Raw genomic sequence first — 11,570 nt, forward strand, 5'->3', positions numbered from 1 at the left:
TTGTGAATATGAAGAGAATACTGACATCTATGAATATAAAGAAAAAAACTTAATTTTTTTTCAAATAATTTTGAAAAATTTCAAGAGAACAATTTTTTTAAGAAGCCTGAGAAGATTTAGAAAGATTTTCATTTTAAAAACTAATTCGAAGAGAAATTTGAGATTTAATTTAATTTAGAATCCAATGGGATTTTTATGTTATTTTTAATGGTTTGCCATTTTTTGTACTCTTTTAAGAACGAAATCTAAATAAATATCTGTAAATAGTGATGATACATTGAGACAGGCAAGAAATTAATTTGTAGGAGTTTTATCATTTAATATAAATTTTATAAAATCAGTTTCTTTCTTTGGTAAAAATATTTGATTAGGTAAGCTAATTATGTTATAGAATGTCTTAGTCCAAAGTTAGGTAGTTTAGTTGGATATGGGAAAAAGTTAATTAAAATTCATTATTCAAAGACATACTTAACTAACTTTAACTAATTTAAATTAATTTTAGGTATAATTATAGTCGGAATAAAAAATATATGATATAAGATATTTATATTCAGAAAAATTCGAAAATTCAATTCGGAATGAAATGATAAAATAGTCGGAGTTAATTATTGATTGAATTTGGAATGAAATATTAAAATAGTCGGGGTTAATTATTTACATTAACTTCGCATTTATCTGAATGAACCTCGAAAGTTTCCATATCTAAATCTTAGTTACTATTAGTCATTTCTAATCGTCTCCCCTATTTCGTCTCACTTTCCCTATTTTCCCTTCCTACTGGTAACTTACTACAATTGCTTTGAACTTAGGGCTACTTGTATTTCTAGGTGAGTTATGGAAAAATGGACTAAATTTTTTATTAATAATAATAACAAAATTTAGAAGTTTCTTTATCAAATTTCAAAAATTTTCAAGAATACTACATTTTAGAATATATATTCCATCAAGTTTAAAAGATATTTATAACTTTCAAATAGATTAAAGAAAAAATAATTCAAAATTTAAGAGGTTTTCAAAAAATGGGAAACATATTTAAGTGATTTTAAAAATATTTTCTAACTAATTCCAAGAGAATACTTAAGATTTCAAGAAATTAAAAACATAGAGTTGAAAGTTTGACATAATAAATAAAAAGCACTAAGAAAGGTGGGTCTGTTCCTAAATTTGTATGATTATGAAAAAAAAACTTTTAAATAATTTGTTTTGTCTTTCTTCATCATTACAAAAACTTAGGACCAGATCCACCATTCTTAGTGCTTCTTATTCATTATCCCAAATTTTCAACTCGATGTGATGCTTAGTGTGAAAATAAAAAAGGGTCAGTAAGCTAGGTGCCTGATCACGTGACCCACTCATCACGTGGCTTTAAGGATTTTTAATTTTTTTGGAAGAATACACCAATCTTAAGAATTTTAGAAAAAGTTGTAATTTTTTTTATGAAAAATTAATTTAAAGTTTTTCAAATAATTTAAAACGATTTAATAAATTAGCAGAAAAGCTTCTAAAAGACTGGAAGGCAACTTTTTTAAAGATTTTTCTAAATTGACAAACCAGAAACTACAATTTTTTAATTTTGCAAAATTAGAAAGAAAGTAAGAAAAATTTTAATAAGTTTAAAATAGTATATTATCCACCTAGGAAGAGAAGAGAAACTTTTGGACAAGTATATGTTTTTAGTACGAGTTGTAGGCGAGTATTTTTACGAAATATGATATTTTTTTATAGAGAATGGATGATTTCAGACATTTTTCGGAATGTTGTCATGATTTTAACCTATATTAGATTTAAAATAAAGAAAGAATGATTTTTATTAAAATTTTTGGCCATTTTTGGAAATTTTATAGGTAAATATGAAAACTTACCGCAAATTACCAAAAATGCAATTTAAAACATTTTTATGAATTTTTGGAAATATAATACATTTTTCGGTAATTCACAGTAATATTACAGGTAATTTATGGCAAGTAAAGATATATTACCGCGAAATTCAATTATCTGCTTCACTCCCTAAAAAGTAAAAACTAGAGTATTTCAAAATATTTCGAAAATTGTGAAAAAAAACTCTAAAAGATTTTAGGACAATTTTTTAATTTTTCAGGATTAAAAAAAATTATAAAAAAGACGAATAATTTGAAAAGGGATACATTTTGTTTACACAAAACGTAGAATATAGAATTTTTTCAAATATTATCAAAGAAAATAAAAAAAATGTAGTGTTATAAGATATTAAAGAAAATTTTAACAAAATTTTAAATTTTTAAAAGATCAAAATGTCAATAAAAAACCTGGAAGATTTGAAGGCAATTCTTTTAGTTTTCTTATATTTTTTACAATTTTAGCTATAATTCTAGTCGGAATAAAAAATACATAGGAATTTAAAAAGTTTTGAAGCAATTAAAAATATTTTCAAACTGTGGAACTTTCAAGAGAATAAAAATAATATGTAGGATTCTAATTATTTGGGTTTTGAATTAATAAATTAATAGTTATTAATGATAATTACTTTCTTTCATAATTGAAAGACTTTTACACTTCAGAAAAGCTAAAAAATTTAGATTCATAGACATACCAGTTGTTTATGACTTGCCTTAGTAAGGAATTAATTATTTATTTATTTAACTAATTAATTATTGACAGTAGAATTAATTTTCTTCACTATTTTTTTCAAACGGCACATGTATTATGACAGTTCTGATATTTCCGATATTATCGGGTGAATTTGATCAGATTTTTTACATAAAAGGATATCATTGATAACAAATGAGTGCAAAAGAAGTTGGTTTTAGAATATTTTTCGAAAAGGAATAAGACCGATTAAAATATTTCAACTTCTCGAATCGAAATATAGCACTATCTAGATCTCTTTAAATATTTTCTTTATTTTTTATTATTTCTTTTATTATTATTTCATTCCCTCTTTGGATTAAAGAAAATTCAATTCCCAAAGTATATTATTAATTACATTGAAATATACTACGTATAGTAGTTTCAAAGTGGCTCAAAGAATGTACCCATTTAAAACAAGTCATCTGTGATATCTTGATGACATTGAACATTGACTCCTTTTTCCCATTTAAAAAATTGTAATTTCCAAATAACAATATCCAATACTCTAAAGAATATTAGGATGTAAACTTTTAAAGTGAGAACCACTGCAGTTGCACAGGTTTTAAATTAAAATCTCTTGTAAAAAATATAAAAGAAATTTTTTTGTTCAAGCATCGTATTTCCTATTAAACAATGATTCTAGAAGGAATTATGAGAAAAAGTGCGAATGAAAGCCGAAAATCTTCGGATGAAGAGCTGACGGCCTTTCTTGGTAGAGACTGACATATAGCGAGGTCGGACAATGAAATTCTGTAAAACTCTAACTGCATGGTCCTTACTACATCCTTCCGTGGTTTTCCCTTTTCGTCGAGAGAAGACCACAAACTCCCCCCTACATTTTCTCTACCTCGTCTGTCCTATCCGGAGGAGCAATTATACCCGCGGGACATTTAAAGGTACGTAATGTCCAGTTACATTGTGCGGTTTCCGTCTAGGGACATAAATTCACGAAACGAGATATCCCTTCTCCTTGGATTTTAACTCCTACCCTAAAAGCATTCATCCGTCGTGTTCAAGGAACAATAACGGAAACCACTTGCTATGGAACTCCTGGGTTATGGTTCCTCTCTACTTCTCAAATCCCCAAATCCCTTGCCCAGGATTCAATTCAACGATTCCTGATTCAATTCATATTTTATGAACAATACTTTTCTAAAATGCTTTTCAGCTCGATTCTGTAGAGTATGAGAATAAAATATGGGATCAGATAAGGTGATCTTTATCTTTTGATTATTTTCGGGTTGGCGGTTAGAAATGAATAAATCTAACAGCTATGGAAAAAGCGTGCTCCTTTCTGTCGCTTTAACGAATTCCACACGGAAAAATAGTTTAATAAAATTCCAGTGACTTTATCTCATAGTCTTGGATATGGGAGAAATTCAATTAAAATTCACAACCATCAGTATTCAAGAAAATGATTAATCACCATCTAAAAAGCATATAATAACAGAATCTCGGAGACTTAGCTTGCCAAAATAAGCGATAGTCAGAATAACGGCTCTCACAAAAAATTTAAATTTTAAGGGACAGTTTATGAAAATTCGAAACACGATTACTCAAGGAAAAAAATATTATTTCTTCACTTATTCTCATATAATATCCATGTTTTATAGTTATTATTACACAATTCGCAAAGATGGTCGTTAGACATATAATCGCTCGCTTAATTGCTTAGAAAAATCGCACTCGCTGAGGATTCGAATCCTCCCATAACTGAAGCCTCGGTTGAAATTACTTTATATCAAACACATATTTTTTTCCGTGGAGTTCTATGTACGAGGTGTGTTAAAAAAATAAGGTGACTTTATGGTTTTCTCAAAAAATATTAATTTATTCCTCAATATTTATGTTGTCCCATTCAAAGTAATCTTCCTCAGATATAATACACTTGTGCCAACGCTTTTTCCAATCATCGAAACACTTCTGATAATCATTTTGTGGTATAGCCTTGAGTTATTTCAGCGATGCAGTTTTTATCTCCTCAATCGTTGAAAATCGATGTCCTTTCATGGGTCTCTTCAGTTTTGGGAAAAGAAAAAACGCACTGGGGGCCAAATCCGGTGAATATGGAGGCTGAGGCATGACTGTGGTGTTGTTTTTGGTCAGAAAATCTTTCACAAGCAACGATGAATGACCAGGTGCATTATCGTGATGCAAAAGCCACGAATTGTTTTTTCAAAGTTCCGGACGCTTTTTGCGTATCGCCTCTCGCAAACGGTGCATAACTTGAAGGTAATACTTCTTGTTGACCGTATGACCTTGTGTTAAGAATTTCTGATGCACTACGCCACGGTAATCAAAAAAGTCAGTGAGCAAAACCTTCACATTTGACCGAACTTGACGTGCTTTTTTCGGTCTTGGAGACTCAGGAGGCTTCCACTGAGACGATTGGGCTTTAGTTTCGACGTCATAACCATACACCCACGATTTATCCCCAGTTATAATCCTTTTGATGAAATCAGGATCATTATTGACTCCATTCAACATCTCCTGAGTGATGTTCATGCGATGGATCTTTTGATCAAAATTAAGCAGTTTTGGAACAAATTTCGCTGACACACGTCTCATGCTCAAAACGTCCGAAAAGATAGCTTGGCATGAGCCAACCGATATGCCAGCATCTTCAGCAAATTCTCTGATGGTAATTCGGCGATTTTTCAACACTATTTCTTCCACTGCTTGAACGTTTTCATCTGTTGTTGATGTGCTGGGACGTCCAGGGCGAGGTTCGTCTTCGACATCCTCTCGGCCGTTTTGGAACAGCTTGTACCACTTATACACATTTTTCTTACTCAGAGTGGACTCACCATATGCAACTGTCAACATTTCAAGAGTTTTATAGCACTGGATTCCATTTTTGACACAAAATTTAATGCAAACTCTTTGCTCCATTTTTTTCGAAAGAAGAAAATCGCCGAGCACACCAAACCATTCTAACCTTTTACGCCTCTGCCAGAAAAACAACACGAGCTATATAGTCAAAACTGTGAACATATGATCGTGGCGAGTGTACCAACACAACAAAACAAAAAATTTAAAACTTGAATGTACGTAACCCGCGAAAATTAAAAAGTCACCTCACTTTTTGAACACACCTCGTATATAAGTTTTTTCATCATGTGTTTCTCTATTCTGCGGAAGCGCTGCCATCAAAAATTCGAAAATTGAATTCGGAATGAAATGTCAAAAGTCGGGGTTAATTATTTATATTTACTTCGCATATATCTGAATGAAACTCTAAAGTTTACATACACAGTAAACTCCAGAAATAAATCTTTCTTTCTAGAAGATAAAAACGTAGCATCATATTTATCTAACGAAAAATAAAATGTATCTGAAAAAAAATAAAGTTTGACGTGAATATTTTTGACGGCTGCGTCTATTTCCACAGAAAAAATGTCTTTTATAAATTCAAAAATCCTCGTGGTATTTAATTTGATATATTCTCACTTTATTTCACTTATTTTAATCCCAAAAATCACTCACATACACTTACTTAATACACAGTCTGCGATTTGGTTATTTTATACCAAATACTATTTGTTTACAATTTTTGACATTTTTTCTGTGAAAATAGACGCAGCCGTCTGACATATAATGGTGATGCAACGTTTTTATCTTTTTGAAATACAAAATATATTCCTGGGGTTTACTGTGTATCTAAATCTTAGATGGAATTTTTGGAGAATAAGAATAGAAAATTACATTCGGATAAAAGTGTCGAAAAAAATTGTAAAATTGAATTTGGCAAATTTCTATTAATAAAAATAAAAATAATTAGGTTCAAAGGATTTCAATTTCATACCATTTTAAAAACAGTTTTTAAATTATTGATTCGTACACTCTAAATTGATCAATTATTCACAAAAAAAGGCTTTGTTTTTAGAAGCAGATTTCTTTTGCTCTAAAGATGGTAATTGATCTTAAAAGTTTCTTTTGTCTGCAGGCAAACATTTCGAAATGTCCAGCAACTCATATTTTTTCTCCAAAGAAATGGGTATAGGAGCAAGGTAAAGTTGTGATAGCATGCGGCTTTTCAAAACTAAGGGATTTTAAAGAGTCTTCTTTGTATAAATATTCAAATTGAAATAATATACAAAATTTATATTTTTATTAATTTTATAAATAATTATTTATTTTAAGATAGGATTCCATCAATGTGTAAGAGCACAAATTCTTACCCCCCCTTCTACTCTATTTTTGACAACTCTTTATAATTTATTAGATAATGCAACTGTTAAGCTTGTTTTGCTTTAATTAATTAAATTTTACTATCACCTTTTAGGGAAAAGATTATATTAATTATTTATTGCAATCAAATATTGATCAAAAATTAAATAAATTCATCCCAGTTTTTGGCATGCCAATAATTGGCCTGAGGTACCACGAATAGGTTCTCTTGCCCTATTTGGACCCCATATTAAATATGATAAAGGAATTTTAATTTTTAAAGGTATTTGGATTTGGATATTTTTAGGATCTTCTTTTGTAATTCTTAACCTGACAGCATGTGCATTTTCAACTTAGGGCCTCTTCTTGTAACAGTTTCCAATGGTAACAAGTCCGAAAATTCTTTTTGCTGCATATAAATGACAGTGCATAGTTTCGAAGGTCTGGATTTAGTTATAACATTAACCAATCTAGAAGGTTCATAAACAATGGCAGTTCGTTTAAGAAATTCTGTTAGAGAAAAATCTCTATCACTAGAAAGAAATCCATGACTCGTAGTCATAACCTTTTGTTCCAGTTATGAAAAACACTTATTTTTATTAAGCATTCGCACAAGAGCTATCATTTTTAAATGATTATTCTGGCCTACGCATGGGTCTGATCAAAATATTAGAGATCTTATTTCATAATCATTAAACGCATCAAAGGTTCTGTGTATATAATTCAAAAGATATTAAGCGACTTCTGCATATCCCCATTTTACTGCAGGTTCATGACAGACATACTACCATATATATCCTGACATCATTTGTACCTATATTATGAATAGCAGAATTATAAGTGAAGTATTGTATTTGATAAAATACTGAAAAGTTATTTAGAGTTGGACAATAGAGCACTTGTTGCAAATCGGTACAGGTGAAAATATATTTTGGATTTTCTTTGGCCAAGGCAGAATCAGCCATTAGCGTAGCATATCCATTTTCAGCTTGTATTTGATGAGCTTCACATTCCACTGCAATCAAATTCCTTCCTTTTTCGTTCTGTGCTGCAAAGAGATCTATAAAGAATTTATCACGCACTGCGCATGTATCATATTGAAGTAATCCAAACCTCAAAATAAATTGGTTTTTGAATACGTGGTCATAAGCCGTTTACCCGTGTAGAAATTGCCCAACTTATTCCCGAGATCTGATCTGGGCCTGATCGGATTTTCCACATGTGGCCCCAAGGGGGCAGATGATGTGCATTGCGTGAGAACCACGTCGGGGGAGGGGGGGGGTTAAGTTAGACAAGATTATGTCAAGTTTTCTGATATCGTCGTGATATTGTTTTTCTTTCATAGAACTTAAAATGTCAAAAGCAAATAGTAAATTGCTGACAGTAATAGTAATAAATATAGTAATAAAAATAGTAAATTGCAAATAGTAAGCTTTAATTTGCTAGGATAAATAACACAATTCATTTTCAGCTGCTGAAGATTACCAGCAATGTATTCGAGAAAGCGTCTTTATTTTGAGCGCATTTACTATTTATGTTAATAAAAAGTTTTCCAGCTTTTTAAAATTTTATATTTTGTTGCTGATATGGTGATATACCAAATGAATGAATTTCCGGATTAGTGACATTATAGAATAAATGCTTTTTATATTTTTCCGAACATAAAATCACTTTTTAAATCTTATTCCACGTGGTTCATGTGCATTAGTCAAATAAAAATCATTCCAAAAGAATATCAAGAAGATATAGAAATATTTATGCTTAAAATTTATTTGAGTGTGTTTGTAACAGCTCTAAATTTGAACATTGTTTGTCAAATCATAATATTTTTCTTCGAAATGCAAACTCTTATCGATAAATTCAAGCAATACAAACAGATAATGTAATTTAGAATATTGAAAATGAGATATAATGTATAATTATATATAATGTAGAATAATGAAAAATGTAAGCTTTGTAAAATTTAAAGTCGAAAAAATATTAATATAGAAACTTTTGAAATTTTACTAGTTATAGAAATAAGGGCCAGATCTGGGCCAGATCGGATCCCCATTTTGGATGGCCAGATCTGGTCTCGGTCGGGTAGGGCGTTTGATTTACGGTTTGTGACTAGAAAGAATATCCTCTCGGGCCCACATTTCTCCCGATCGGGGCCCGACAGGCGCCGCATCTAAATTTCTGCACGGGTACCTGTAAAATCCTCTACAGTATATTTCATCTTAATCTGCAGCATTTAAAGCTTTCTTGGAGTAACACCTAACACATCGGAAAGTGTTTTCTGACAAATTCTCATGTATATATTTAATCCAGGTATTTTAATTTGATATTTGAAGGTAGCTAGCCATCGAGATTCATAATCCTTTATTCAGTTGTATCAATATTATGAAAAGTCATGCAATTTTCAACGATATACTTCGATTGGTCAGAACACGATTTCTCGCGAAAAGTTTAGAACATGTTTAATTTCATATCAAAATCAAGTCTATTACATTGTTGGTGACATCGTTTACAAGCTTGGTCCTACACATTGTAGAAAATAAATACAAATACAATTTCTCGCCTTTTCATTAAACATAGAAAAAAACACATAATTATTAATTTAAATGTAATTTAAGATTTTTTTAAATTTTTATTATAGCATTAATTTAAACAGTATTTTTAGTACAATTTCTGATAATAATTATTTAACACTCATTTATTTATTTTATTATGTTTAAATATTATTTGTGACATTACCGGCTCTGAACGCTGTACTGCTGGCACTTCGATTTTTATTCTACTAATGTAAGCTTCTGCAGCCTCTGTAGCCGTTTTATTTTTTCCTGCGTGCCATTCTAATAAATTTTATTTTATTTTGTTACCTCTGTTTAAAACTTAAATTTTAGACTTATAAAAAAACATTTTCGAAGTATAAAAAACCTCAATAATTTTGACATTTGACTCCGAATTCAATTTTCGAATTTTGGATCGCAGCGATTCCGCGGAATAGAGAAACAGTTAAAAGAAAAACCCGTATGCATATAATTTAATGGATTCGAAAGATGTGTTGATACAACGTTATTTCAGCAGTGGCTTCAACTACCTAAACTTGTCTATTCTGCCGCGCGCTCCAACTATTGTCGCTATCAAAGCACTTCGATCTTAGTTACAAAATCTCGGCCAAGAATTTTAAGGCGCCGCACATTGGGGCAAAAATGGACAACATGTGTTAGCCGCCATAAGTCTTTACCGATCTGAATAAAATTTGGTTTGCATACTCAGAAGACTGTCCTCTTCAAAGTACACCTTCAGACAAGACGAAATTTTTATTTTGTAAATATACATATGGAAGGGTATATCTTTTTATTCTTTGTGTATCAGCTATAACGCACAGCAATTAATAATGACAGAGCTTAAACTAAACTGCTTGAATGCAAAGAACATTCCACAAACCACAAACTCCAAACCCACAAAATCCAACCCCACATATGCCAAACCTAAATATCCCAAGCCCACAAATCCCAAGCCCACAAACTCCAAGTCCACAAAACGTAATCCCACAAAATCCTAAGCCTACAAACCCCTATCAGACAGAACCTAACTGCAAAATTCCAAAGCTCACATATCCAAATCCCAAAAAAACCCAACCCCGCATATCCCAATCCCGTGACTTTCAAATACACAAAATACAAGCCCATAAAACACAACCACACTGTTCCCAAGCCCAAAAACCTCAAGCCCGCAAAACCCAAGCGCAAATCCCAAGCTCACTTATTCTAAGCCCCAAAAATAAAAAAACATAAAACTTAAAAATGTATGTTTACAAAAGATAAAATTTTTTCAGCTTCTCTGTAGATGTACGTTAACCAACATTTCTAAGTATTCAAACTAAATTTCATTCGGATCGGTAAAGGTTTCTTGCAGCTAGCGAATTTTGTCCATTCTTCCTGCAATGTGCGCTGGACCAAGTGATATGGTGAGTTTTAACCTAATTCAAACTAAAAGTTCTTGAACTCAATGTATCTGGGCAGAAAATATATTTTTGACGATTAATGAGTAGTAGCTCTAAGGAAAATTAAAAATGTTAGAGTTACTTAAAAAAAATCGATTTAGGTAGAATTTATAATTGAATTTTACTTATTTTCAAAAAGACTCGATATTCTTTTTCATTCAATATTTTAAAAGTTTATGGTCTATACAAACGTGATAAACAATAAAAAAAAGTCAAGCGGAAAAATGTTTTGCTAACGCTGATGGCAAAAAACGATTTTCTTTAATACAAAAACCTACATAAAACGCGAACTTTTCAATACATCCAATTCTTTTATAATACTTTTATACTTAGTTTTCAATGCGAAATAACAGTTTCTAAACAATAATTTAAGATACCTGAAATTAATAGTTAAATTTAAATTATTTTTAAAAGAGCTCATAGCTTTTTGACTTTGAATATTCAAAACGTTTAGAAACCATCTAAAAGTAAAAAATAATAAAGAATAGTCAAGTAAAAAAACTATTTAATAACTCTAATGGGAAAATTAAAAAAAAAGTTTCTTTACAAAAACCTTCATAAAAGGCAATTTTCAATTTATCAAATTATTTTCTTCTACTCTTTTTACGCATGTTCCTTTTATTTGTGGAATAACTTTTCTAAAACAATAATTTAAAACAAGTAAAACAAATAATTAAATTTCACTTATTTCAGAAATTCGTTATCAAAATATCTCGACTTCGTTTTGAAATTACAAATAAAAACCACAAATTTATAACTAAAAATTCGTAAAGAATATTAAAATTATTTAATTATTTAAGAT

The sequence above is a fragment of the Belonocnema kinseyi genome, chromosome 5, assembly GCF_010883055.1.
Source record: "Belonocnema kinseyi isolate 2016_QV_RU_SX_M_011 chromosome 5, B_treatae_v1, whole genome shotgun sequence".
In the NCBI taxonomy this organism is placed as follows: domain Eukaryota; kingdom Metazoa; phylum Arthropoda; class Insecta; order Hymenoptera; family Cynipidae; genus Belonocnema; species Belonocnema kinseyi.